General features: G+C 46.8%; 1 protein-coding gene across 8 annotated transcripts in view; it reads right to left on the bottom strand.

The window, feature by feature from the left end:
- Positions 1 to 27,383, bottom strand: part of MGAT5 (alpha-1,6-mannosylglycoprotein 6-beta-N-acetylglucosaminyltransferase) — a 330,723-nt gene that overhangs the window by 286,310 nt on the left and 17,030 nt on the right. The window contains exon 1 of one of the 8 annotated variants that reach the window (XM_006196107.4): positions 7,765 to 7,901. The exons of 5 other annotated variants lie outside the window; for them this stretch is intronic. The gene's annotated coding sequence lies outside the window, so the exon portion shown is untranslated. Of the gene's footprint in view, positions 1 to 3,770; positions 3,869 to 7,764; positions 7,902 to 27,383 lie in introns of those variants that run through there. 2 more of the 8 variants (XM_072960889.1, XM_072960888.1) reach the window with 2 other exon arrangements.

Raw genomic sequence — 27,383 nt, 5'->3', positions numbered from 1 at the left:
TATTACAAGATATTGAATATAGTTCCCTGTGCCATACAGTAAATCCTAGTTGTCTATTTTATATGTGGTATTAAATATCTGTTAATTCATATTCCTAATATATCCCTTTCCCCTTTGGTAACTACTTGTTTTCTATGTCTGTGTGTGTTTCTGTTTTGAAAATAGATTCACTTGTATTTTTTTTTGAGTCCATATATCAGTGATACCATCTTGCATTTGTCTTTCTCTGTCTGACTGACTTCACTGAGTCTGATCATCTCTAGGTCCATCCATGTTGCTGCAAATGGCTTTATTTCATTCTTTTTTATGTCTGAGTGGCTGAGCTATGAACATTTAGGTTGTTTCCAGGTCTTGTCTATTGTAAACAGTGCTGCTATAAACAGTGGCATGCACAGATATTTTTGAATTAAGAGTTCCCGTATTTTTCTGGTTACACGCCCAAGAGTGGGATTGCTGGATCATATAGTAACTCTACTTTTAGTTTTCTAAGGAGCCTCCATATTACTTTCCATACTGGTGCACCAATTTACTTTCCTACCAACAGTGTAGGAGGGTCCCCTTTCTCCACACCCTCTCCAGCACTTATTTGTAAACTGTTTGATGATAGCCATTCTGACCCATATGAGGTGATACCCTATTGTAGTGGTTTGTAACTGTTTTTAATGTTTATTTACAGTGTCAACAGAGAGCAGACCCCTTTACAAAAATCACACATGACCCCAAACAAAAGTTGCTATTTTCATGAAAATTATTCAACAGGCACTAGGGAATTAGTCTTAAGATTGTTTTGGGAGTAAGTTTCTCTCCCTTAGCCTAATGGTTCTCAACGTGCAGCCCCTAAAGCAGAACATCGACACCAACTGGGAAAGTGGGAATGTAAAACCTCAGACCCCACCACACATCGACTGAGTCAGAAACTCCGGGCTGGGACCCTCAACCTGTCTGAACAGGCCCTGCAGGAGACCAGGATATACTCTCAAGTTTGAGAACCACTGCCAATAGGCTGTTCACATGTGGGCTGGGACACCACTTCAGGCTGCTCTTTTCCTTCATGCATCCTATCTGGCATCTTTCTGTTCCTTAAAAACCTGCTATAGGATGATGTCAACTGTTCCTCTCTATTTTTAATTCCTCATGATGAGGCTACGGATGATTCATTCAGTACCTTATGTGTCTCACTTAAATAGTAAGGCTCCTTCTCTCCCACCCCTAATGGAAGGTGACTGCTGCCTGTTATTTCTGAGATAATTACAGGAACGATTCAGTAACAAAAGCCTGTCCTTTACCAACCTCAGCAAAAGCTGCAATAGAGAGTTATAATTGTAATGCTCCATTCTTTTCTATAACGTGTTCATAATAATGTATCCTTTGAAACTGATCATACCACATGTCATAACAAGGAAACACAGAACCAGGAATCAAATTTAGTTTATCGTAAATAGAGATCAAAACTGCAAGCATTTGGGCAAATCTTTTCAACTGACAGGAAACAAGCACGCATTAACCATCTGGCTTTATCTCATTTATCTAAGTGAAATGTTGAAAAAAAAAAAAAGTTGATACAATGCTTTCTATGGGTCCTAAGGTGACTTCACGATATCCAACGATCTTACCACCAGACACCACCCATCATCTAACTAATTATCCAAGCAAGAAGCATTAAGGGGCATTTCCTAAATAATAAATAACCCTTTTCTATACCTTTAATTTGTTAAAGTGTGTATTAATTCAAAGTTAATTTCATACCTGCTGTGAAGCCTCCTGATGAATGATGACTAGCAACATATTATTAATTTCCCTTTCCTTGTTGATTAATTTCACACTTACACTGGATAAGAAAGGCGAGATTAATGATGTCTGGAAGATAATGTTCCGTTCTTGTAAGATACTAAATCAACCTCAAGTGTTCAAGTAAACACAGAACCCAGATAAGGAAATGATGATGAGGTCACCTCCAGGAGGTGTCCAAGGCGCCCCGCAAATAAATGCCCAGACCCCCAGAGAGTGTGTAAGCTGTAAACTCCACTTCACACTCTTCTGGGAGGAGAGGAAGATGAAAGCTGGAATTCAGAAGATTGCAATACACACCGATAAACTTGTGCCTTACCAGTGACCGAAGAGGAGCAGCTATTTATCACAGTCTAGTCCTCAATTCTGCGAGAGCCTCTCTGTGTATTCCTTAGCCTTGTCACACCCTTCCTGCCTTCTCTCCACTCTCCCAGTGACAGTCTCGGGACTCCTGGCTCAATACATGTGAAGCGCCAGATCTCCCTCATCAGAGGACAAGAAGGAAAGGAGTCTGAACCCCGTCTCATTACGCACTTTTCAGAAGTCAGGGAGCCTCAGGTATATATATGCCAATCCTATTTCTGATGACAATGCCTACACTTATGGAGAACCTACTATGTGCCAAGACCCTAGGGACCTGGTATAAGTTATCTGAGCTCCTGGAAGTCCTATTCCACACATTTTACAAATGAAGAAATTGAGGCTTAGAAAACTAAGTATCTTGCATAGGTGACCCCCATTTTCACACACAGATCTGCCAGGCTCCCAGGCCTGGCGTCTTCCATACCACACTCGTTCCCTAAGAGCATGAATAAAAAGGACATCTACAGCTGCCAAGATATGATTCTAGAAGACCCGAAAGCTACGGGCATGCCCTCTTCCTTTAAGAAACCTCCCCGCCTACTCCAACTCACCCAAGTCTTCTTTGAATTCCAACATTTATATAAAATCTCACAATTCTATGCCATCTACTAGATTTCCTAGTGTCCACTAAAGTAGCCTGTATCTCACAAGCCAGCCTGCCCAGCTAAGACCTGCATCCAAGTTCTAAGCACAGTAACTGGTCTCCTCTGGCTGTTGTTCAGGGCACTGCTCACCAGTATAGTAGCCACTTACTGCGTATGGCTATTTGAATTTAAATGAATTAAAAGTCAATACAAGTTTTAAAATTCAGTTCCCTAGACACACTAGCCACATTCCAAACACTCCAGAGCTCCATGGGGCCTGTGGCTGTCATGCGGGACAGCAGAGATCCAGAATATCTCCAGCACGGCAGGAAGTTCCACCGGACAGCACAGGTGCAGGGGCACTTCAGAACACCCTCTTTTCATCCAATACCCTTTCGACACCATTCAGGACACAGCTTCTTCACCACAGAACGAATTAAGGGCCTCATCAGACTATGTGGCCACATCTGTATGTCTTCAGATGTCATCTTCCAAGGAATAACATTCCTTAAGAAGTTAGGTCACTTGGTAAACTTACAAATAAAGCAAGCAGACTGACCTCATAGAACAGAAAGTGTCAGGAATGACCACTCGATGGAATCGCAGGTCAGGATCCACCAGGAACAACCACAGAGACACGCGCACCACCACCCACATGGGGCATCCCTGAGGCATGTCCTCACCAAAGTTCCCTTTGTGAGAAGTTCATCTCCCCTACTCCTCCTGGGCAAGAGAAGGTCCCCACATTTGGCCTCTTGATATAATTAATTTTGTTACTGAATGAAAGATTCTTTAAGTTCTATAGTGCTTTACAATTTTCAAAAGTTACACATACATGATTTCACATAATCTCATAATAACATTTTTTATCCCCTCCCCCTCTTGCCCCTCCCCCTTCCCTCTCCCCACCAGTAACCATTAGTTTGTTCTTTGCCTCTGTGTTGGTTGTTATATTCACAGTTTATTGTATTTTTGAGACTCCGTATGTAAGTGATATAATACAGTATTTGTCTTTCTCTGACTTATTTCACTTACCTAATGCCTTCCAAGTCCATCCATGTTGCTGCAAATGGCAAAATTTCATTTTTGTTTAATGGCTGAACAGTATTCCATTGTATATACATACATCTTCTTCATCCAGTCATCTGTTGGTGGTCACTTAGGTTGTTTCTATATCCTGGTAATTGTAAATAATGCTGCTGTGAACTTTGTGGTGCATGTATCTTTTCGAATTAATGTTTTTGTTTTTTTCAGATATATACCCAGGGGTGGAATTGCTAGGTCATATGGTAGTTCTATTTCTAGTTTTTGAGGAATCCCCATACTGTTTTCCACAGTAGCTACACCAACTTACACTCCCACCAACAGTGCAAAAGGGTTCCCTTTTCTCCGCATCCTCGCCAACTTGTTTCTAATTATTAAAGAAATCAATGCAGTGAAACCACCTTTCAATCAAAGTGGTATTTCCTACCAATTGCTCTCGATTGCTTCACTAAAAGCGGGATAATTAGGGGGAGGGTTTAGCTCAGTGGTAGAGCATGTGCCTAGCATGCACAGGGTCCTGGATTCATTCCCCAGTACCTCCATTTAAGATAAATCAAATGAAAACTTAGTTACCTCCCCTATTACTCCCAACCAAAATAAGACTGATTAAAAAAAGTGGGATAATTAGCAATGAGACAAGTTTTGGTGACAATGACAGTCTGCCAGTAAGCTAGACAAGAGCCTCAGTCCCCTCAGCCAGTGATACCTGACCTGGAAGGACGTATTTAAAAGACTTTCAGGAATTAAAAAACTTGAGAAATTCTGAATATAGCTCCAATTTGAGGGAGGATCCTAAAATACAGTGTTGGTTGCTGCTGGATTAGAATGACTCCAGGTGGGACACACAGAGTGATAAAGAGGCAAGGTCATCAATCTGACCTTTAACTGTTACAACCTGCAAGTGCCCTGCAAGTGGCATTTCTTCTCTCTCCCTCCCTTCTTCATGGCTTTCTCCTTCCTCCCTCCCCGCTATCTATGCATCAGGCCCCTTAGGACTGAACTCCATGCCCAAGACAAGCCAGCCTTCATGGCTGCCAACATTGGTCCGTGAAGTGGTGGACGGACGTCTGCCTGCCTCCTCCCCTGCCCACTCCTTTACGGAGTTACAGCAACCTCCAGATGATCCCAGGCTCAAATCACTATACAGGTCACACCTGGGGCTCTCACCAAGGAATGGACAGGAACTTTGCAGAGCTCAGGCAAGAAGGAAGAGTTTCCTAATAAAAAATGCAAATCAATTCATACTGGGTTCGGGGGAGATGCTTAGAGCCTAGGAAACTCATCTAATCTCTGAACCCCCAACTCAGTCACATCAGCAAGGTTGACTTCTGCCCCTCTTCCTGGCATTACATTACTGCCAGAGGAACCACTCACTCTAATGGGAGGTCCAGCATTAACCCTTTCCTGCCCAGTAGCTCACAACAGCTTTGTAACCTGGTGGGCCTTTCTCCAGCCTCATCCCCCCCACCTCCCAGTCCAATCCAGACCCCCTGCCTGATGAATCTGGGGAAGCACCCCCCAGGCCAGGGCTTTCCACTGCCGTCAGGTGGTTCAGGTACCACTCTCTCTAAGAATAAACCCTGGCCTCTGAGGCTCTCCTCACTCAGGAAAGACGGCCTTGCTCCAGCCAAAGAGTCTACCTCTTCTCCCCGTCGTCCTCAGGTTTTCCCTGCCCCCATCCGACTCACCCTTTCAGCACACAAACCACACGTGCTCTGGGAAACCTGAAGTGCTCGCCCCCTCCCGCATGCCCTAACACCAATAAGCAGACCAGAAGGTCAACTCCCCAAGAAAGGGCCAGGTCCTGCTCTTCTCAGGATCTCTGAACAGCATCTTAGACCCAGACTCTTTTCCAAAATTGATGCTCTGCAAGTATTTGATAATCCGCTGAAAACAGTCTCTATCCATGCTTGTAAGTTCATTATTCTGGCAGGGGATCCTCAGACCATGAAGACCCCTCCCATATCCAGTCTGTTCACTGTGAGCCCGCGGAGGCTGTCTTGCGAATTCCTCTCTACTATTTACCAGGAAAGGCACGTAAGACCCCTAAGCCTTAGTTTCATCTTCTGTGAAACCAAGGTCATAACAGGACCACCCCCCACGCCACCCCCAGGGCACTGCAGGCTAGAGATAACGGTGAAGCACTTAGCCTAAGGGCTAGCACACAGTAGGCATTCAAGAAACGTTACCTTTACCTCTCTGCCTCCCATTATTAGTAAATCTCCTTAAGGGGAAAGGAAACACAGCAGAGTAGAAATACCATGGTCATGGGAATAAAAGTGATCTGTAGTCGGATCACAGCTCTGCTCAGATCCCAGCTGTGCGGCCTTAGGGAAATTACTTCCCCACCCAGCTTCAGCATCCCCATCTATAAACTGGGCTTAATCATCAACCTGAAGGGGTTAGTCAGTCTAAGAACTAAATAAAGGAACATACCTGGAGTTCCCAGTACGTAGCCATTCACCTAATGCCATTTACTAAATGTGACTTTAATTCAGTCAAAACACAGCAGAAAAGAGAGGGATAAGCCCTGTATCCTCACTCACATCGCTGCCACCCCCTTCCATCATGTTCTTAAAGTCCATAAAACAGGCCCCAGACATTTTGAAACCAAGCAGAACCCTGTGGCCCAAAACCTTTCTGTGTCCCGTTTCTTGTTTGTAGGGAAAAGGTCTCAGCCTCCTAGACCTTCTCTGAGTTCCAAAGGGCAGGTTCAAGCAGTTACTAATTAGGGGAGTGAGGAAAAGCAGAAACAAAGGAAAACAACAGTGCGGGGTGGGGCCTGGTCCCGGGTCTGAAGGGGATGTGCATAACAATTTGATACACAGCTCTGAGTTCTTCTGCAGCAACTAGGGCTCCCACCCAGGTGGAGGACGGTGACTTAGGCTGAGCACAAGTACGTGGACCCCAGCCTGGTTGGAACCTTCTGGTTGATGGTTAGAGATTCCTGGAACACCACCCTGTTAAATCACCAGCAACCAGAGGGATCCACACCCAGCAGCCCTCCCCCGACACAAATTTTGCCTGTTAAAAACTCTTCCCCAAAAAAACCATGAAGGAGTTCGGGTCTTGCAAGAATGAGCTGCCCCGTCCTCCTTGCTCAACCCTGGAATAAGACTTTCTCTGCTCCAAACTCTGATGGTTCAGTTTGTTTGGCCTCACTGTGTGTTGGGCACATGAGGTTTCATGAAAAATTGCAGCTGCCAACCCCCACCTCCTGGGTCCTCAGCCCGAGACCTCACACTGTGAATGCCAGAGCATTCCATCGAGAGCTACAAGGAGACCCAGTTCTCTGAGGCAAACACGCGCACCCTCACTTTCATCGCTTCGACAATCTCCAAATACTCCCATCAACTCACATGTACGCTTAACACCAACAAGGCCATTTCTGGAAGGAAAATACACTAGTACAATTGGTTACTTTTAAAAAACAACCTATGATTGAAACCATTCTCACAAAAAGCACACAGTGCTAAGACAGAGAAAAATCTACCGATTAAAAGCGAACATTCACAGGAGTGGGTGAATGGGTACAACCCCAGAAAGGCAGTCCCCAGCAAAGATCACACCACTACCGCTGAGAAAAATAAAGGCTGCTCTTTCAGATGCATTTGCAAGTTTTTGCGAACTCTGAGGGGGAGTCGGAGCAGAGAGAGGCCTGCTGCTCCCACCCTGCCGGCCCTTCCATGGGGCCCGGGCTTCCTGAATTCCGCCTTCCCCAGCTCCAGGCTGGGGCCCAGGAGGCCCAAGGTCCAAATCCTTGGCTCAGGTCCCTGAAGTGCTGGAGGGGAGAGGAAAGGTAAAAAGCCAGTATTCAGAAGTCACAGGAGTTATCAGGTAACCAGGTTCCCACCAGAAACGTGGTCCTGCTCCTCAGAGCTGAAAGATGACTTCCCTCTCCACCCGCCACACCCAGCCCGGCCCCCAGGGCAGGGCCCAGCCACCCCCTGGATGCCCGGGCTCACTCAGGCTCACAGGCTCTTACCTCAGTCCTGCTCAGTCATCTGGTACCAGGACAGTCGTCCCCCCGATGCTGGCCAGGGAAGGCTTGCTGGCATCCAAGGGTGAGTGAGCTGCACTTCACAAAGGCCTACAACGTCTCTAAAGAGCTGCGGACTCACCCACCAGCTCTCCGAGCAACTCTCTGCCTCAAGCTCCCTCACCTCCACCCACCACCTCCTCCAGGTGTCCTCCCTCTTTCCTGCCCAAACCTGCCCGTGGGCTCGCAGGTGTTCCTCACTGAAATGATTAAGTAATGAGGCTGGATCTCACCTGATCAAAGCCTGAAGTTCACCAGAAGTTAGAGATAGCAGAGCAGCGGCCAGCGTGACCCACCGCTCACCAGCCCGGGGCGCTAGGACCAGTGATTTTTACAACCCCTTTCAGGAGCCACTGTCATTGGCAGATGAAGGGACAGAGGTGCAGAGAGGAACCGGCACCAGGATGTGAACCCCGACTGTCTAACCACAGATTCCTCCCCCGTAACCTTTGGACCAGCCACGTCCCTTCCAGCCACCCCTGACCATCTGTCCTCTTGCTGTCCTCTCACCAGTGTGCTGGAGGAAAGGATGACCTCTTGGGCCCAACTTGCCATCATCACGGGCTGGGGGCGGGGGCGGGAGTCTAGCCGTGTCCGCCCCCACTCACCCACAGCTGCACCTACCTCCTCATCAGCATCCCTCCCGAGCTGCTCGGGCAAGCCAGACGGCGCTTTGCAGAAGTGAAAATTGAGGCTTACCCTGCGGCCGGGCTGCACTGCCCCCCCCCCAGTCAGACAAATGTGGCCATTGGCTTGTTTGGTGTAGATCCAGCCTCATTCCTGGCAAACGCCAAAGTGTACTGCTCAGGCATCAGCATTTTCACTCCCCAGACGACTCTGATGTGACTTAGGAACCCCTGGACCACCCCGCTTCTCTAGAGAGGCAATTTTCAAGGCCAAGTTGGGAGGGGGATGTCAGAATCCCCCTCTGCAGCTGTTAGAAAGAAGAGCCACGATGCCCAACAAAAACAAAACAAATCAGCCAAAAATATCCAGAATCTTCTAGGGCATAAAGAGCAAGGAGAGGAGCTCGAGATGGGGATTAGCTTCCTAATTTTGCGGGCCAGGGTAAAGCACTCCCAGCCTTTCCCTGTGAGCAAGCTCATCGTGGTTCAAGGGATGTTGACAGTCCCAGGGATTCATTTAGCTGGCGAGCTGCAAGCGAACAGAAAAGGAGTGAGGGGAGAGAGAGAAAGAGAAAAAGATAGGAGGGAGAGAAACCCTGGGGAAGCCTTTTACATGACACAGTGACAGGAACAATAGACAGACAGACAGACACACACACACACACACACACACTTCGATTTCGACCAGCACTCTCCAAAAGGAAAACAATCCAAGCCACGTCTGTCATTTGAAGACTTGCGAGAGCCACATTTACAAAGGAAAAAGAAACAGGTGAAATTCATTTCAATCATGTCGTTTATTAACCCAATATATCCAAAATATTATTGTAAACATGTAATCGTCATTTAAACATCATGAAAGAAAGCGTTCACATTCTTTTCTTCACACTAAGTCTCCAAACGTCAGCGTGTATTTTACGTTCACAGCACATCTCAACTTGGATCAGCTGCATTTCAAGTGCTTAAGAGCCACACGTGGCCAGTGGCCTCCATGCTCGACAGCCCAGATTCAGACAGAGATGAGCAGGTAAAGAGGAAGAGAACAGGTAGGAATAAGGCCCTGAACAAAGAACTAACGGAGTATGACATCCAGGATCATTTACGACCCCTAATCAGTGCTCATAAGGGGTTAGGGGTAATCAACCTTCAGATTTAACAGTAAGTACATTAGCACAATTTGCTAACTGAGAGAGAGCCAGTGTCACCATTTTGCTGCCCCAAAGTACCAAGCCCACAACTGAAGAATCAAAGCCCATGATCACTCAGAAAAATCACACACATACCAGACACCAAGCTACGGTCAGAACCCTTGGCAGCCACCCACCCACGTGGAGCTCAGGCCTCCAAGGGCTACACAGCAGGAGAGCTTGCCCTCTGCTCTGTGGGCATAAGCTCCACCCAAGGAACTCAAACAGGCCCCTACCACCCATGGGCTGTGAGGAGACGTGGAACACAGGCAGATAAAAAAGGAGGAGGAAAACAGCTTAGCACTTGTGATGGGCAGAATAACAACCCTCAGACATGTCGTTGTTCCTAGAACCTGTGGACGTTGCCTTACAGGGCAAAGGGGACTTTGCTGGTGTGATTAAGTTAAGGATCTTGGGATGGGAGATGATCCTGGATAATCCAGGTGGGCCCAAGGCAATCCTAAGGGCTCTTAGAAAAGAGAGGCAGGGGTGTCAGAGTCAGAGTATCAGAAGCAGAAGTCACAGGGATGTATGTGATCACGTGCTTTGAAGATGGAGGCGGGGCCATGAGCCAAGGAACACATGGGCACCTCTAGAAGCTGGAGAAGTCAAGGAAACAGAGTCCTCCCCTACAACATCCAGAAAGAATGCAGACCTGCTGACATCTGGATTTTAGCCCAGGAGACCTGTTTTGGACTCCTGATCTCCAGAACCAGAACAAGTCTGTGTGAAACCATCCAGTTTGTACCAACCTGCTACAGGAGCCATAGGAATCCAACATACCGTGCGTGGAGTGGTCAGCTCGACACAGACAGTGGTTCCCCCGACTCTGCAAGGTATCAGGATCAGCAACAGCAGCTGTGTTAGCAGTCATGGCAACAGCCAGCATGTGCGGACTGAGGGCTTACTAAATCTCAAGCCCCCTGCTAGCTGTTTCACAAACACTTTTTTTAAGTGTACTTTTCATTTTGGAATAACTTTACACTTACTGAAAAGTTGTACGGATAGCACAGAGTCCCTGCATTCTGTTCACCCGGCTTCCTTAATACTAACCCCTGACACAACCACGACACATTTGTCAAAACCAAGAAATTCACATCAGCACAACGGCCTTAACAAAACTACAGACTGATCTGGATTCCACCAGTTGTCCCAAATATTTCACCTTCCCAAGAACCCTACGGGGGAAGCACCATTCTCGGCACCAGGCGAGGAAGGAGGATGCTGGGGCTGAAAAAGTCAATGGCTGGCTTGTGGTCACAATAAAGAAGGCTGGCAAGGCTTTTCAGCGTGCTGCCTCTGCGTTACCTCTGCACCATGAGCTCCCCCAGACATCATCAGCCCCGTCTTACAGGACAGGAAAACCCGACGAGAAGCAAGTTTCTAAAGGCCTGCTACCAGGAACGGCAGCAAACCTGGGGCTGTCTGACTCCTGAGGCCACGTTCCTGCGACACCAATTCCCTCCCTGACACAGAAGGATGAGGAGCTGCTTGGGGCCACGAAAAGCTCTTGAAACCCCTGAAAATCTCGTGGTGGCTGTGCTGGGAAGGGAAGGGTCATGTCCATTCTAGGGCCATGAGTCAACCTAAGAGCTTCTGGGGGTGCTGGGTCAGCAAAGAGAAACCCACGGGGGCCCACAAGAGCCCTACTTTACAAAGAGCACCTCCAGAGGAACGTGCAGCAGAAGGAACTGCCATCAGTAACTGTCTTAAATCCAGTTCCCATCACAAACCAGGTTCCTCCCTTTGGAGCCTTTACACCATGATTACAGTGAGCTCCTTGAAAACACTCCTCTCCTGGGGGGTCCTGTACTTCAAGCCTTTCCAGCCCCAAGATTCCCCCACCTGAGCAGCAAAGAAGTAGGAAGACGAGCCTCTCACACCGTGAAGTCGTTAATAACCCCACACGCACCTACACACAGCAATGGGACAGGGGCCGGGACGAACTCACCCGGATCACCCATGACAAGCCACCTTGTTCACTTGCCTCCCAGCCTTTATTTCCTTGGTGGCATTCCAGGACCTGGCAGGTCTCCGAGGACTGTCACAGCGATTGTGTGGCTAGCTAGACATTCTCTGTCTCTGGTTCTCAAAGAGTGGCCCCCCACAACCAGCAGCCTCACCTGGGAACTTGTTAGAGCTGCAAATTCTCAGGCCCCAGCCCAGGCTGAGAATCAAACTGTGGGGGGGGGGAGGCAACAAGCAGGGTTTTAACCTGCCCTCCAGGTGTCTCAGCTGCAGGCTACAGTTTGAGAACCATTAAATGATATATTCCCTGCCTCCCCTCCAGGGCTGATCCTTGACCCAGAAATGCATGTGGGAAAATCTCTGTCTGCCAATAAACACTCCGTCATACACTGTAAGGCCAGGGCAGACACTCACAAGCCCGGCTGGGGAAGCAGTGTTCATTCATCACACGGCTGGGGAGCCACAGAAGCCTGTGCAGGCCAGGCCTGCTGCGGCCTGCAGGGCCCATCCTGGGCTTCCTGGAGCTTAAACTGAAGAAAGCTTGAAGATACAAGTCAAGCAAACCTCCAGATGAATATAAAATTACGGATGGTGGCAAATACTCTGAAAGAAAAAAATGGGGGTGCCATGGCACAGAACGAGGGGGCTCGTCGTCCACCTCAGTGGTGGAAGGAGGCCTCCCTGAGAAGGGAACACTTAGGCTGAGATCTGGAGGAGGAGGAGTTGGCCAAGCAAGGAGGGAAGGAGACCAACATTTGCAGTAAAGGAAAAGCTTGTGCAAAGGTCCTGAGGCAGGGGAAAGTGTGGTGCTTAGGAGATGCTGAAAGAAGCCAGAGTGGGTAGAAAACAGAGAACAAGGCAGGAAACGCCCTTGGGAGATAGGGTTAGAGAAGTTGCCCAGCCTTGGATCCCGCTGCACCTCACAGACTTGGTCAGGAGTGTGTGCTGGAGTCTAGCCATAGGAGGCCCATGAATTTGAGGCAGAATATTGACAATAAACATAATAGCTAACATTTATTCAGCAATGGTCTAGGAGCGCCACGTGAAAATGTAATTCTTACCACAACCCAAGAGTGGCTTCTATTATCATCATCATCTTCATTTTACAGATGAGACAGAAGCTAAGTTGCCCCCAGTCACTCAGCTAGTGACGGATGAGTACCCAGTTGCACCAACTACAGAACCCAAGCTCTGGGCTACCTCGCCACATGAGGCAGCAGACTGATGGCAGTGATCTGGTTTGCATTTTCAAAAGCTCGCTGCGGATGCTGTGTAGGTAGAGAAGAGAGGATGGTGACAGAGGCATAGCATCGTCCCAGCAAGAAATGGCAGTGGCTGGGCCAGGCTGGTGGCAGAGAGATGTCCGAGCAAGAGAAATGTTTCGGTGCAGACAAAGAGCGGACTCTGCCAGGGGCCGCGCACCAAGTTTTCAAACTCCTGAACGGTAGTCAGTGCAATCTAAGGGCGGCAGGGCACAGCTCAGTGGAAGAGCACATGCTTAGCATGCACGAGGTCCTGCGTTCAGTCCCCAGTACCTCCATTTAAATAAATAAACAGAGCCTAATTACCCCTCTCCCCAAATAAAAATAAATAAGTGAAAAGAAACTGCCACTTTAAAAAATTTAAAAAAAAGAAAGGAAGTCAGTGCAGCCTAACCTGCGCCTGGCACTTTCCATCAGAGAACTGGACAAAGGCTGAAAAGAGGGCTCTCCATCCTGGGGGATGGACCCAAAACACAGGGCTGCCATCGTGACAAAAACAGTGCTTCTCCACCTCTGCAATGCGAGTCACTGTTATTCCTAAACTGTAGCATTTTAAGGGGGAAAGTCCGCTCTTTGTTTAAAATGGATGTCATTATGCACCAGGCAAGGTCACACATGGCCAAGATACTGCACACAGTATCTCATAAACAAGGACTGGATTCACACTCAGATGTAAAAAGAGGCTTCCTGCTCGCATTTGAATAAGCAGGGCTTCCTCTCATGGCCTTGCCCGCCTCACAGTTCACAGGGAGAGGGTGACGGCATGATCCTCAGGGTGGCTTACTTTTCCAGAAGAGTCCTGCCTGTGACTGACTTGGTAAAATGGTGTGGGTCTTGGGGAAGCCAAGATTTGACCATTTCCTTGGGTTAGATTTAGAGTCTGAGGGGTGTGGTTGATGCTACTTGACTTTAAAAGGGTGGGTGTGGCCACAAGGCTTCACCCCTTCATCTGACGGAGCTTGAGAACAAGACCATGACTGAGATCTGTGTTGGCAGTGGGGGACCCCCAGCCAACCACCAGAGCCACCGGGCTTCCTGTCTCCCACGATGGGTCACGTCCGGGCACCGCTGGGCTGTCATTTCCCCAAGACGTGCCTGGCTTCTGCCCTCTGACCTGAAGTTTGGAAGCACATGGCCAGGCCAGCGGTGGAGTCCGGCGGGCCTCTCCCGGAGAGGGTAGACGCCATTTCCTTCTGTGCATCAGTCACAGCCTCACTTACTACAGTTGTGGGAAGTCCACATGGGCTTCAGAGTTCTGAAGGGCCTGTCCTGGAAGGCTACAGAACTGAGCAAGCAGTCCATCTGAAGCCCTCTCTGGGATAACCGTCCATCCCCCACCATGCACTCATCCCATCTCCTTCCTTGCACTCACTGCCTTAATTAGCTACAAAGTCTTTGGATTGTAAATTGAAACTGTAAAACCTAGGGAGTGAAAAATGCTACATCTTTCTCTGGCTTACTGCAGTAGTAAGCAAATTACTTCTTTTTTTGTAGAGCTTTTGTATTTTTTTCCCTGGAGGACAGTGACCCTTAGAGAAAGCTACAGCCCTGGCCTTGCCCCCACTTGAAGGGCCCAAGAAGCCTCTCATGATGTAGGAGAGATAAAGGGACAGATCAAAAGGAGAACCCCTTCTCTCTGGACCTCAACCCCTACAGCACTGGGCCCAGAACAGTTAATGCACGGCCACAGTGAACTCTGGGGGAGGTGAGGCGTCCCCTCTGAGCTGATCCTCATCGTCCTCGAGTGGCCTGTAAGATGCTGAGTGAGTGGCTTAATCACCCAGCAGGGTCTCCTACGCGATACATAAAACTCCTCAGAGACAGCAAACTTGTTAAATGGAAAGCATTACCATTTGTAACAGGATTAATAACAACACAGGCTTGAAACAGACAGACACCACTGGATTACTCTGCCAGCCTCTTCTGGGAGACCACTGAGTTCGATGGCAGGGTTCTATTTCTTTGTTTTTAAACAAGGCAGCATCTCCCACCATGTGACAGCGGGCTCCCTCTGGGGAAATCACTTCTGGTGCATCTGTCCTGCCCATGACAAGCTGCCTCAAGTACACAGGTCAAAATAAAGCAAAATAAAACAAAAACATACAGTCTGGTAGAAGGTCCAGAGGAATTCTAATTTAAAAAAAAAAGATCAAAGATCTCCAGCTCAAGCATCAACACCTTAAGAAAGGGTTAAGGGGGAGGGTAGGAGGGAGGGGGCCGAATGAAGGCGATCAAAATGTACCAAGTGCCAGCAATAAGATAAAGAAGTCCTATGGATACAACGTACAACACGGTAAATATAATTAGCACTGCTGTATGTTATACATGAAAGTTAAGAGAGAAAATCCTAAGGGTTCTCATCACAAGGAAAAGATATTTTTTCTATTTCTTTAATTTTGTATCTGTGTGAAATGACGGATGCTCACTGAACTTACTGTGATAATCATTTCATGATGTAAGTCAAGTCATGATGCTGCACACCTTAAACTTACAAAGTGCTGTAGATCAATTATATCTCAGTAAAACTGGAAGAGGGAAAAAAAAAAGCTTTATGAGGTCAAAATCCTATGCTGCAGTGTTTCCTAAGCTGTGGTTCTGGAACTACCTGGAATGTTGGCTAAAAAGGTGGACTCCATGCCTTGGGATGGGGTTGGCGGGCTGAGATCTGCCTTTATAACAAGCTCCTCCAGTCCTTTCTTATACAACTGGAATTGGCAAACTGCTGCCCTATCCTGTTAATGCACTACTGACATATAGCTGAAGTCTAGAATGGTTCTTCCATTTAAAAACAAAAACAAAAACAGTAAGCCAGTCTCCATCACATCTGCATGTAACTTGGGAAAACAGAGTTCACCATTCACCGTCCTGAGTCTCTAGTTTCCAAATCTTTCAACAAACACTCATTATTTTAAAAAAATTTTAAAGATTTTGATTTTACATTTTACATCATTGATTTTACATTTGCTTCCTTTTCTATTCTTTGATGAGATCTCTATGGATGAGCAGTGATTGACAAAAGTCAACATCTGGAGACAAAAGGAAGAGGCGTCCCCATGGCAGTGAGCTGGACCACTCCATCCCACAAGAGGTTCCCACAGGGTTCCTGTGCTTGGTAATTACACAAAACGCAGACTTGAATCTTTACAGACCTGGGTCTGAGAAGGTTTAGAGGCAAAGGGAATCAAAGTACACAGAACATAGAAGGGTGGGGTGTAGATCTGGCAAGAACCCAATTCACAACAGCCCAGCCCCAGACTTCCGATACCTTCTCCCAACAGAGTCACACCCAGCCTCACAGAGATAACAGCAATGGGGTTGAAACGGAAGACATTCATCATAGAACTTTGAACTGACATCCCATTACCGGATCACACCACCTCAAGTAGGCGCTGTCTCCATAGTTTTGTAACTCCTCTAATATTCTTGTGAAAAGCATGATTAGGTCATATTATGTTTGTATTTTTAAAAAACAACATTCAGTTCTCACATATAAACATTAAAGATTCCCTAGGGTGTTTCTAATCCTAATATGCATTTTCCCACTTTTTAAATATATTGGGAGGCTCTAATGACGGAACAGCCTGGTCTCCTCTTACACTCTGAGAGGCTGGCCTGCAGAGTGGCTGGTGATGCTACGCTCACACCAGAGTGGTCTCTGGGCCAGAGATGACGACTAGGAATCTCCAGGCACAGGTGTCAGGAGAAACAAGAGACGGAGTTTCCAAATTAACATCTCCTCAACTGGATCTCCATGTCTTTAATGTATTACCAGCCCAGAGGCAGCCATGACCTAGAGGAAAATTTACATGGATAGCGTTTCTGCACAGACACCAAGAGAGCCAGGGCTCAGAAAAAGATGACAGATCTTGTTTCAAGGGTTTGCTGTTTAGCAGGTGAAGCTCTTTCTCCTTTTCCATCTGCCTGAGCAGCCTGGCTGGTGTTTCTTTAAGACAGGGTGAAAAAGTGACATCCAAACCCTTGGAGACAGAGGAAGGGAACAACATTCACCATGCCCATCTAAGCGCTCAGCATGCTGGCAGGCACCTCACTCACTTCTGGCATCTGCCAGCCACTGGGCTGGTTATCTGGTTATTCTCCTGCCCGTCCCCATCCAGTCCCAGCCCTAGCCTATGCCCTGAACAGCTGTGCCACCTATAGACGACATCACTGGGGCTCCATCACCTGCTGGCTTCCCATTGGTTCAGCCCACCAGAGGCCCAGCAAAGGACTGGAGAATGGAGGAGAGAGGGCAGGATCTTTCTTCCCAGCACCCTCGCTCCTCAAATATCATAACTTGGGCACCATTCTTCGTGACCACAGCTCCTGCCGGGCAGCCCCTCTCCAGTTTCAGATCCCATGGGCTCCAGTAACTTCCTCCCCTTGCCCCCTCAAGCCAAGCACATATATTGGTTTCCCACTGTTGTTAGTCCTTGGGTGCCTCATGGTGCCGGGCCAGCACCTCTGAGCTGTTCCTTTCATTAGTCCATTCAAACCATTTGGGGTGAATTCTCTTTCCTGCCACGTGCTTGGATAGTGGCTCTCACTCTAGACATAACTGCTTTTGCAAATGAGATGAAATGCAAAGATGTGGGTCAATGAGCTTGGAGGGGCATTTCTAAGATGCGTTAACCTGGTACAAGTACTCGGCTGGAAGAGCTGATGAGGTGAATTCAGCATCAGTGTGGCCCTGAAGCCAACTCCGAATCTAGCCAGAGGATGGCGGGTTTAGGGCCTCTAGGCTCTGTCTGCAGTAAAGGCATCTGGATTTTTTTTTTTTAACTGACCCTGTGTTTTCTGCATACTCATAGGATGAAGAACTCTGAGGGGCCCATGGAACATGTCAGGCTTCTTTGGGGAATATCATCTGCAAGGAGGCTAACCATAATAGCTACCTTTCACCCACCGAGTACACATTTCACAACTGCCCTTTGTCTCCACCTGAGAGATGAGCAAACAGATTCAAAGACGTGGGCACGTATAAGCAGCCTCCCAGAGCCCCACACCCCAGGTGGGCCTGACCCCAGTGCTGTTCTTTCTTGTCCGTCACACTAGTTCTTAAAAGACAGAAATAAGGATTCTGGTCTCCAAATTACTCCTGAATTGGGCCCAGAGGGATCAGGCTCCCTAGCTGCAGGCAAATAAAAAACACCAAAGAAAAAGACTTGGTCTCAAAAACCAGCTTAGCTCAGAGATTGGTTACGCAAATTCTCTGTACATGAAACAGCTTGTACAGTATGTCTGTACGGTGTTACCATGTACAGTATAATTCTATCATGGGTATACGTATAGCTGTGTGAATCAATAATGCTTGTTTATGCACAAAAATTGTCAGCAATGGTTACCTCTAGAAAGGTGAGAGAGCTGTGGACAGTTTGAATTTTCTACCGTGAGCATGAAACTTAAGTTCTTATTTAAAGAATCATAAAGGAGGGAGAGAGGGAAGGAGCCTGGTTTATCTGAACACAGAGACCACTGGTTTTCAAACTCAGCTACACACTGGGATCACCTGTAATGGCCAAGGTCCCACCCTCAGAAATTCTAATTCAATCAGTCTGGTGTATGACTGGGCCACCAAGCGTTCTGAAGCTCCTGGGTAATTCTAACGGGCAGTCAGGGTTAAGAGCCACTCTATTAGTCCCTTAGGACAAAATTTAAATTGCAGACAAGGAGAAGGGTCTTAACCTTTTGTGTGCCAGGGACCCCAGGGGCAATCAGGTGATGCTCCTGGATGTCTCTTCCAATTAACTTTTTAAAATAAATAAAACAAGAGACACTTCAAAGCAAACACATCATACTTAGATTTAATTACAGTGTTTTTAAATTGTGATACAGTGATAGGAGTGTTTCTTTACTAATATGTCAAGTAACAAGACCTAAACATATTTCTGTGGTCTGCCATCATTTTGAAGTAGTGATACATGTAAATAACATTTGGAGGTATCTGCAACAACTGATGTAGGATATGGATTTATTGGTGACAAAGTTGGGATTCTTCTAACACTAGTTTGTTGCCCATGTTCATAACTGAAGAAAATGCCAAACTTCAGTTAGAATTTATCATATATAAAGATGGAATTTTTTTCCCATCCAAGCTAACAGATTCCCAGATACAGAAGGAGGAGGAGAGGGTGATGTTAGAAAACAGAGCTCTATTTGGGATTAGCAGATACACACCACTATATGTAAAATAGATAAACGACAAGGTCCTACTGCATAGCGCAGGGAATTATATTCAGTAGCTTGTAATGACCTATAATGCAAAAGAATGTGAAAAACAATATATGTGCATATCTGAATCACTACACTGTACACCAGAAACTAACACATTATAAATTCACTGTACTTAAATTAAAAAATAATAAAAAAAATTTTTTAAAAAGAAAACAGAGCTCTAGGATTCTCTTCTCCCAACATCGGTCCTACTACGGAGGCTGTAAGCTCTCAGACAGAGGGAAGGGAAAAAAAACTTCAGCCCTATCACGTGCTAATTTCCAGTAGAGGCTGTTCCTTTTTTTTTTTTTTCTTTTCTTTTTTTTTTTTTTAAGTAACTCTGTAAGGTTCCTTCAAGACATGAAAAATGTACATTTCCTGAAAACTAACTCCACTGTATATTTTAATTACAGCAATATTTTTCAAGTACCACTTCATGTGAAAGGATCCCTGTTTCTCCCACTAAAAAGACTCAACTGTTTTATCTGCCTCAAGACATCCATCACATGAGTGCCAATATCTTGGGGTTTAAATGGAGGTTTTTGGAAACTTTCTAAGTGTTCGATCAATAGGTTCTTTTTCATACAGGGCTACACTGCCTGCATAGAACCTGAACTTTTTTTTTTTCCTTTAATCTGAATTTAAAATAGCATTTACCGTGTATGGGGTGGCTGTCATGCTGCAGGGACAGTGCTAGGCTCTTTTTCTGAAAGAGTCCTAATGCTCACATCCATGCTGTGATACCATCCCACCTTAGTATCACAGAAATAAAATGATTAGGAACTCCAAAACAGAGCCTGATGTTAAAATCAGGAAGAAAAAAGAGGAAAAGAAAGCCCAAAATATATTAACGTCTGTGTTGAAAGTCCAGTCATAAATTAAAATGTAGTTATTTTTAACTAAACAATACAGTATTTTTCTGGGGTGGAGAGGGACAGCCACACCCATGTATCCTAGCAACAGACTGAGCTCAGTAATTCAAAGGCTTATTTTTCCTCATAGCCATCCTTCTCTAAAGAATGACTTAAAACTTCTTTCATTCTTCATTCATGAACTATACAACACTCCGGTTAAATGCAGAGAGATCTGCACAGGCAGACCAGCATGCAGACACGTGGCTGTCCAAGAAAGCAGTCGCCAGTATCCAGAAGCGAGAGAAACCCAGCCATGGAGACAGGCACCCAGCAATCCCGGAAGCCTAGCCTCTGTAATGTCCAACAGGTTGGGGAGGGTCCCCTGGCCACAAACATCATCATCATCTTCCAGTAAGAAGATTCCCATTCCATAACTACAAAAGGGCTTTTGCAATAATCAGGCTCAAACATTTTGATTTGAAATGCCCTCAGAACTCATTTCCTTTGACTTAGTGTCTGACGTGGGGGAGAGGGTGGCGTATTTTGTTTTCTGCCCCCTATGAAATCAGTTCCTCATGAAGGCATTTAATGAGAGGGGAGAGGCTCATAATGAATAAGCTGTTTCAACATTAACCAAACACCTTAACAGAACTTCGGAATCCCTAAAGTCTCCTTAAAACAAATAAAGACAAAATTGAAAATAAATTAGGAGTTCAGGATTCACAGACACTACTACATATAAAAGAGATACACAAGACCTACTGGATGGCACAGGGAACTGTATCCAATATCTTACAATAACCTATAAGGGAAAAGAATCTGAAAAACAACAGATACATACATGGATATGTATAACTGAATCACTTTGCTGTACACCTGAAACTAACACAACCTTGTAAATCAACTATGCTTCAGTAAAAAACAAAATAAAACAAAACATAATAAAGGCTGAGGAAAGGAACCACGAAAGAGAGATCACGAGGACATGAGTGGCAACATCACATACCAGCCCAACAGGAAGTCTCAGAGATCACCCTTTATTCCTGCCTGTCTCCTCCACCAGGGTGGAAATGTACAAGACACAAGCATAGGCCGAAACTCGGGGTGCAGACGGGGGTGTTAAGGAGGAGAAAGAACCAGTATTTATTGAGTCCCATCAAGTTTAAGGGACTTCCACATGTGTCACTAACTCCTTTAATTTTCCCCATAACCTTATCAGATAGACAATCACCTCTCCAATTTGAAAATGAAACCAGAAGTCAGGGAAGTTAAGCAACTTGCCCAGAAGCACACAGCTCATAACGGCAGTCAGAACTGGAAGTCAAATCATCTTGGTTCCGGACCAAGCTCTTTCTCCTGCCCCTCACTCCTCAGATCTTGAGTTACTTTTAGCTCAAACTTCAAGGTTCAGGAAAATGTTATCCCAGGTTCCTAAAAAAAACTTCCCTAGGTCATAATCTTTTGGGGAGAGGGAAAGAACATTAATGAATACCCAGAAGTCAGAAGAAAAGGAGAAGAAAGGTCCAATTTGAAAAAAAAAAAAAACTGGGTTGGGGGTTGGGAATGGATTTCAGAAATAACTGGCGATGATGAGTGTTCAAGTCCTACAAGGAATACGGTTTGTGATCAATTTTAAAAGGTGATCTGCAGAGCACAATGGGTTTGCGCAGAGCCAGTCACTCCAGGGAAACCTCATGCCCCTTCTGGAAGATACCTCAAGTTGGTCAACCAGGCAACAGTGACAGAGACACGGAAACACAGGGCTTCTGTTCCAGCAAGCCACGTGACCTGGTCTCCCTTGTGCCATCACTCCTTAAGATGTCATCCCAGCGCAGGGAGGTGGTAGCTCAAGTGGCAGAGCACACGCTTAGCATGCCCAGGGTCCTGGGTCCAATCCCCCAGTGCCTCCTCTCAAAATAAGTAAGTAAACCTAATTACCTCCCCACAAAAAAATTTTTAAAAAGTCAAAAATGTCATCCCAGGACCTGTCCAACCTCCCAAACCAGTATCCTTCCCAACTACTTTGGCCACTCATCCCATTAGTAAAAAGTGAACATGCAACCCTAATATATGCTAGTCTGTTTAAAAAGAATAAATGTAAATATTATCAAAACATAAGTCCTTCATTTTTAAGGAAAAAAATAACTAAGTTCAAGTTTTCATATTTTCCTCCCATATCCCAAAGGGCTACCCTGAGTACCAAATGTTGGAAGTCACTGCTCTGCGCCTGCAACACTGTGACCACTTGGAGCCCAATGACCGTCACCTTCAGCCGCATCTCTGACCTCCTGTCTGGGTCAGCTGTCCCGGTCTCCACTCCCAGTACTGATGAACTGCTCTTCACGCCCGAGAGTCCAGGGTTCCCTTCTTCCCATCTTCTTCCGGTTCAGAGCCAATCCTTTCCTTACCTCCCTGAACCATTTATTACCAACGCCCTTTCCCCCTTTCAACCCTCGTCTTTCCACTGTAATCCCCCAGCGAGATCCCCACTTGTAACAACAAACTCAAGCACATGGTCTACCTCCTCTTCTGCACTCGGGCGGACCAACAGAACCAGGAAACACAGGTGTTCCCAGGTGACTCCAGGCCCTCGTCATCTGCAGGCCCATTCCCATCAGGAACTGGGGCTTTTTCTTATCCTTAGCTCCATTTCCCTTTCTCCTCAGCCAGCGATTCCAAACCAGCACCCTCTTCCACACTCTACCTCCAGGAGCCACCTGACCCTCCACCCCATCCATCCATTACCATCCTTCCATTCATTCCAACACTTACTGAGGTGGTTGTTCCAGTACTAGAGAGACAGGATCGAATCTCACAGCGCTCACTCCCTAGTAAACAAATCTATGTCAGGTGCTGATGTGATGAAGATGATGAAAATAAAACTTACATCACAGGGAGCAAGCAGGGGCCAGAAAATCCTGTTCATCAGATGTGACCCACTTTGCTCCCTTTCCACTTCTCCCACTTCTGATTTTTCTTTATTGAGTAAAATTCATACAACATTAAATTAATCATTAAAAATGAACAATTCAGTGGCATTTAGTACATTCACAATATTGTGCAACCATCACCTCTGTCTACTTCCAAAACATTTTAATCACTCCAGAAAGACACCCCCACAGACCCATTAAGCAGCCCCCCCAACAGCCCCTGGCAACCACTAACCTGCTTTTTGTCTCTGGGGATTTAGATATGCTGGTTATTTCCTATCAGTGGAATCATAATGAGTCCCCTCCAATCCTGACAACAGCTCCCACCTTCCTGCACCCCACTTTCTCCTCCTCCAAGGCCACCCTCTCCTTTGTGTTTGTCATCCATCACCTGGTTTGTCAGTCCTGAGGCCCCAGGTCCTCTCCAAATCTTCTGAGCTGGCTTTCTCTCATCCCTTTAAAGAAACAAAACAAACACCCACCTTGACCCTACCTCTTCTTGCTCCAACACTCTCCTCCTCTTCTCAGCCCCTGACTCAGGATCTGCAAAGGTCTGCAGAGATTTGCACATGGACAAACGCAATAAAAACTAAGGGGACCTCATCTCACCAAGGCCCTCTGGTCCTGTGATGCACGTGACCTTGGATAATTATGATCGACACTGGGTGCCTCACTTCCCTCCTCTGCTAAATGGGGATCAGGGTAACACTTACCTCATAGGGTGTTTATGAAGAACACTTGAGTCAAAGCATCCCAAGTGCTCATCCATGTGCCAGGCATGCTGTCAGGGCTCAAAAATCACTACTGAGGATGATCAGTTCCATAAAACTGAGTCCGGCTCTGCTCGGGCAGGACCAGGCCACTCTGTCCCTTCCCCGGGGTTCTTCTGGGCTCTGCTTCCAGGGATTGGCTCTTCCAGGGTAACACTATTTTGGGGATGATATCATCAACTTTCCTGGCTTTAACCACCACCTGATGCAGGCAACACCTAAAGCCCCATTTACCCAGTCCTCCCCTCCGGCTCAGGCCAGCTGTGCCCTAACAGAAGGGCGGGGTGGGGGCGGTGGGGAGGGCAGGGCATCTGTGCAGGACATCAGTAGCCCTAAGACCTTTGAACTCAATACACCCAAAGTTAAGGGTCACCCTCCTCTCCACGCCTCTAGCCACCTCTTCCTGGACCTTGACTCCAGGTGCCCAAGATCTCTCCCTAGGATCACTGCAGTAGCCTCTCCCCCGCCCAATTTCATTCTAGTTTTTTCTAGCCCTCATGCTGTAGCCAGAACACCCCATAGGAAATCTAAACCTACCCATATCACTTCCCTGCTTAAATTCTTTCAGGAGCTCACCACTGTTCTCAGGAGCAAGCCCAAATGCCTTCCCCGGGAAGGCTTCTCCTGACCCCACCCCATCTCCAACAGCCCTGCCTCACCTTCCATGCTCTGGGAATAGCTGACAGCTGGGGCGATGTTACAGCTAGCCCGCATGGCTCCTCTGCTTGGTATGCCTTTCCCACCGGCTTCTCCCACATTCTGCACATCTTTCAAGGCTAAGTTCAGATATCACCTTCTCAAGGAAGGTTCCTCCGATGCCCTAGATTGGACTAAGCATCCTTCCTGTCTGACACTAACTGACGTTAGGTATTTACGGGTCTGTTTTCCCCCTTAAACTCTGTGAAGACCCTGTTTATCTCATCCATCCATCCATCCATCCACCCATCCACCCATCCATCCACCCCCCATCCACCCATCCACCCATCCACCCATCCATCCAACCAACCATCCATCCACCCATCCATCCAACCAACCATCCATCCACCCATCCACCCATCCGTCCACCCATCCATCCACCCAACCCCATCCATCCACCCACCCCCATCCATCCATCCAACAAAAATGCCGCAAGAGCCTCCACTGGGCTAGGCACTAGAAATACAACAGGTAACAAGACAGATACGGTTGTTGCCCTCAGGCAGCTGACAGTCCAGCAATGGAGACCATAAGAACCTACCCCCTAAATACACACAGCAGCTGCATGGAGCCAGGCTTCCAGGGTTCAAATCCTGGCTTCACCACTCATTAGCTGTGAAACCTCAGACACAGGACTTCATTTCTCCGTGCCTCAAAATTTAGAAGAGTCATACTACCTCATGGGGTTGTTGGGAGGATTAAAAGAGCTAACAGATGTCAGTTAACAGGAAGTATACATAATGCTGCCTGGCGTATAACAAATGCTTTCCGAGAGTGAGCTGTTCTCTGATTGACACCTGGAGCACTTAAGACAGGACCCCGCCCTTGATGTAGGACCAAGTGAGGCATTCGCCTTTGCACCCCTATGCTCGGGATACAAGTGCTCAGTCATGTTCACTGAGCTACACTGGGGAGCCCTGCAAAGATAGTTCAGCATCAAAGACTCACAGAGCTGGGAGTCAGGCTGCCTCACACCTGACCCACCTTGCCCACATCTGCGCAAGAGCCAGCGGCTCACAAAGCTAGTTAGCGGCAGGGAAAGCACCGGCCCCCAGCTGCTGCCCCCTGCCCTCCTCCAGGAAGACTCTGGTTACCCTGGACGGCACAGCTGCTCTTCCCCTTCCACGTGCTCTTGTTTTCCACAGCAGAAATGCTGATCCCAACACCTAGGGTGCCTCCTTCATCCCCCAGCCTCCCCTCCAAGCTCGTTTTCTTTTTCTCTCTGTCTCATGGCCTGTGGTTCTCTTATTTCCAGGGGAAAATCTGGCCCTTCAAAAAGACCACCAGACATCGTGGTCTTCCGCAGGGTCTTCGGCAGCTCAGACAAATCACAAGGGCAAGTGCAATCCCTGAGCCTCCCAGTTCCTCTTCTGGTCTCACTGGTCCCTCCTGATGCAGGAAGGCTTCTCTTGCATAATCAGAAAGTTTCATTTTGCCGACTCTGGGTGTCAGTCTTTTTTGGGTGCTCCAAGGTTCAGAAGGCAGGTACCCCAGGAAACTGGGTGTAGAATGGAGGCCAAGTGACAGCTCTCATTTGAAAGCCTGATCCCCGAATGTCCAGCCCAACACATAACTCTGACCCATCTGCCGGACTGCTTTGTTTTCTAGCCATGGCTTTTGAATGGCAGGCCATTCTTTGGCACTGCTGACTTGACGATGGCAGTCCAGCAGGACTGTTTTAGAGGCCAAGGTATTACAAAACTGCTTTGTTAGGAAATTTTGCTTTCACACCTCAACTAGCCTAGGAGATGGCAAAAGAACATGACACAGTGAAAAAATAAATTCTGGGGTGCTGTGTGATGTTCTTTATTACCTTCTGTGGTTGGGCTGAACTATCAGTTACAAGTTTCATGCACCTTTGTGTCTGCACCTCTGCTGAGTGTGTTCACACACACGTGTCTGAGGCTCACAGCAGCACAGTGGCTTGTCACAAGCCAGGGTGTCCAGTCCTGGGAGTGCCATATATTCAAGGGCTGGGGTTTTACCTGAACACCTCACAGTAATGATTACACCATACAAATCTGCCTTGATGATAACCGTCATGGAGAGAGCGCTAAAAACAGGGGTAGTAAATTTCATCTGCACACCTGACTATTGAAAAATCCATTCTATTACTTTGTATCGCAACCACTGGCTATGAAGATGTTTGCCCTGAAGATGAGACTTTTGTGAGTCCTTCCTTGACTTTCTTGTAAATGCTACAGCAGACCCATTCTTTTAAACAAAAAAAGTGGAAAACCATTTTTTAGGAAGAGAAACACCATCCGCCTTCTCAACAAAACCCTTTCTACATTTTTATATGAAAGAAGATCTCTAGTAGATCTTTTTCTTGCCAAAGGGAACTTCTACCTAGCCTAAGAGGAATTTCTCTTTGGTGCTATACATAGTGAAGAACTCACCTTCAGAAGTTTATTCAATAAGTGCATTTGTAGAGGAGGTAGCCCAATTTAGCATCTCAAGGCGAGCAAGGTGATTCCCAGGAACTGGAGACCTGAATTAAACCCCCGATCTGGACCATATTAGTAGGAAAACCATATGTCCCCATTGATGCCTGTCATCCCAGCTTCATCATTAATTTAATTGCACCCCCTTTTACTCTCAAAAGTGTTCAGGTTTGGATGATAAATTATATGATCACCTTATAGTTCTGTGAGTCTCTGCAGGCAAGACGCAAATTCCCCATACTTCGGTTTCACATTTACTCAACGAAAACCAAGGATTCTAATTTACATGGTTGTCATAAGCATGGAATTAGACAGTGTGCTCAAGGTTTGGTTCCCAGGAGTGCCCAGTATTCCCTTGAACACCAGCTGTGTGCTCAGGAGGCCCACTTCCCAGAAGAAGCATTTCTCTGTATGTGCTGTCTTCACCTTTTGGATTGTCTGTTTGCAGGCAGACCCTGCGGTTTCCATTTTCCATGGTGATAAGATCTATAAAATGATGATGCAGTCTGTGCCCAGCAGCTTGCACCATCAACTCCGCCATCCCTGCCCAGGATGTAAATCACATGGAGATTTAAACTCCTACACTCTGGATCTTCTAGACTTTATTTTACTCTCTCC

Source organism: Vicugna pacos, chromosome 5 (assembly GCF_048564905.1).
Source record: "Vicugna pacos chromosome 5, VicPac4, whole genome shotgun sequence".
NCBI lineage: Eukaryota > Metazoa > Chordata > Mammalia > Artiodactyla > Camelidae > Vicugna > Vicugna pacos.
Note: the sequence above shows the minus strand (reverse complement) of the source record. Positions and strands in the feature narration are given on the sequence as shown.